The sequence below is a fragment of the Helianthus annuus genome, chromosome 14 (assembly GCF_002127325.2).
Source record: "Helianthus annuus cultivar XRQ/B chromosome 14, HanXRQr2.0-SUNRISE, whole genome shotgun sequence".
Taxonomy (NCBI): domain Eukaryota; kingdom Viridiplantae; phylum Streptophyta; class Magnoliopsida; order Asterales; family Asteraceae; genus Helianthus; species Helianthus annuus.
In genome coordinates, this window is record NC_035446.2 from 134528003 (window position 1) to 134530866 (window position 2864).

The following is a 2864-nucleotide window of genomic DNA, read 5'->3' on the forward strand; positions in this document are numbered from 1 at the left end:
TAGAAATTGTAAGAAGATGAAGTTTAGTAAAGATTTATGATGAACTATGTAATGTTGATGTTAGAATAGTGTTATAGAAAGTAGTTAGATGGATAATTTGATATAAAACATATGATGCTTGGTTATGATAATGATTTGTGAAAGATTATGTTAATGCATGGATGAACTAGGAAGAATGTGCCTTAATTAGTTGTACAATATGCACTAAATGGTGTACGCACACCAAGTGTATGATGAAATGTCTAAGTGAAGTTAATATGTGAGATTGTATGAAATGGCTTGATATATATATATGAATGAGATGAGGTAATGATGTAATTAGTAGTATACTAACTTGAAGAATGTGCTTTAGATGGAACTCATACAAGAATTCGGGTTGAATGTGTGTCTTGGTCAAGACTATGCATTAAGGACTTGTACATTATGTTTTATATCACTAGGTGATCATGTGATTGTAAGCACAATTGCATCGTGATATATATAGTGTCTTTAATATAGCATAAATGATGTTACGGATATAGGTGAATAAGTCGGAAGTTCATATGATAAACTGTTGACTTCTGAAAGTCAAGTACGAATAAGAAGCACAATTTGACTTGTTGTTGTAAAGGTAGGTTATTAGAAAGTCGTATAGTACATGTTACATCTATGCGCGTTATGTGAAATGACATGGTAAATTGTATGAGTTTGAAAGGATGTGAAATTGGGTATATGTCTTATACTTGTTATAATTGACTAATGAAAGTCAAATGTGAAATATGCAATTGATATGATCTTTAACATGTACAATTGTGTATGCTAAGGAGAATGTGAAATGGTGGCATGAAAGTAGAGGACTCATATCAAGATGGACTCAAGCATGAAAGGCTAACGGGTCAAGAGGAGGCAAGGAAGTGGATACGGACACGGATGCATAAGGTAAGTGATTTCCGAATCACTTCTTAGTTTGTTAAGTAAGGTTATGTTCTAGTTAATTAGGCATGATAATTGAAATCAAATAAGAAGGGTTGTATGAAATTGATGATTTACGTTAAGTAGGCCGAATAGGTCAAAATTGTGGTTTTATTACTATACCGGAAGGGTTGTATAAGTAATTGATTACGGTACTAAAACCGGGTATGGGTAGAATTGTACATAAGTACGCTAACCAAGAATCAGAGACGCGGATTGATAGTCTAAAGACTCGGTTGTGAGTCATGGTTAATAGACAAACAATTTCGCATTTGAAATTGTATTAACAAAGTTTGCTTTCGTATAAATGAATAACATGAATATGTTTAACGCATACCGGGTATTGGGTGCATAAATCCCAAGTACGAACCCCGGATAATGTAAAAGTATTATAGTTATAATGTTTATGTAAGTTTTGGGGTTAAAACAAATGAGAAGTTTGACGAAAACATGAACGGGTCGAATAAGTGAAAGTGGGTATATAAAGCCGAGAGCTTAAGTGAATATTTTCCTTAAACCGGATGTTGGATTTCAAGTTCATATGATAGAATGTGAATTTACAAGCAGGTAGGAAGAAACGGGAGGTTAAACGGGTAAACGGTTCAAAAGTTATGCGCGTTTTAGTGCGTACGGACGACGAAACGTAGCTGCAGCAAGAAACACCTCTTAACTTAAGAGGAGTGCAAAAAAGACACCTCTTAACTTAAGAGGAATGCAAAAGAAACACATCTTAACATAAGAGGAGTTCAACAGAACACCTTTTTAACTTATGCGCCTCCCAAACATGATTTTGATCGTTCTTTTGACGTTTATGGGCTATAAATCTAAGTCTAAGTACCACGTAATTAATATATGGATATACAAGAGGTATGAAGATCTTGAACGTGTACGTAAGAGTGCATGTACATATGTAGACGTGTATTTAAGTACGTATGAAGGCACGTATGAGTGTATGAAAGTAAGTAGAGACGTAGTAATGTATGCACGTATGTAGATGTGTATTTATGTATATGTGAAGATACGTATGTGTATATGTACATATGTAGAAACGTAGTAATGTATGTGTGTATGTAGATATGTATTTGGTATATATGAAGGTACGTATGAGTGTATGCATGTATGTAGAGATATAGGAAGGTATGTACGTATGTAGATGTGTAGGTATGCATGTAAGAATGTATGTATGTATGATAGAGATACGACGAGTAATACGTTATTAATAATGTGCCTTGAGAATGAAAAGTAATGCAGGTACATTATCGAAGCCTCATCAGGATATGGATACGCAGATGAATTGCTTAAAGTCAGAAAGATAACGAAATAGGAAGTGTACGAGACTGAATCTTGTTTATGTATTATGTACTAATGTTATGAATGTATGTGGTGAGTGCAGGTTGTACGAATCACGGGCGGTTATCACGAGCAATAGAGATCGAAGACCGAGTCATAAGATAGATTGTACGGGAATAATTGAGTATGTACTTTAGTAAGCAGGACTTACACTTTGTTTTTGTAAAAGATACATATTAAAATGAACTTTCAAGTAGGTCAAGATGTTTGTAATGAAAGAAATTTTATGGCACGAATTTCCGCTGCGACTTTTTGTCAAATACGTATTAGGGTCTTACATTTATTGATACTTTGACCCTTCAGTTGTTGCCCTAGTTGAAAGAAAACAAGAAGAAAGAAGGTAACATGACCATCATCTTCTTTTTTTCTGGAAGGTTGTGGCAGTAGTTGAATGGAGGTTCTGGTATTAGGTTTAAATGGGGGAGGTGAAGTGAAACAAAGTTTATGCCCTTTATTTTATTTTTTCCGGGCTCTTTAAAGTTCTAGTGGCCCAATTCTAAAACAATTATTCATCGGAAGTTATTGGACCTGAAAAATATTTGAAATGCTTCAAATAAGTCTCA

General features: G+C 34.3%; 1 long non-coding RNA gene across 1 annotated transcript; it reads left to right on the forward strand.

Annotated features, from left to right (window-relative positions):
* Nucleotides 1-830: 830 nt before the first annotated feature.
* On the forward strand, nt 831-2533 carry LOC110905753. Its single transcript, XR_002573389.1, has 2 exons — nt 831-918; nt 2345-2533. It is a non-coding gene; the product is annotated as an uncharacterized LOC110905753 (long non-coding RNA).
* The last annotated feature ends 331 nt before the right edge of the window (nt 2534-2864 follow it).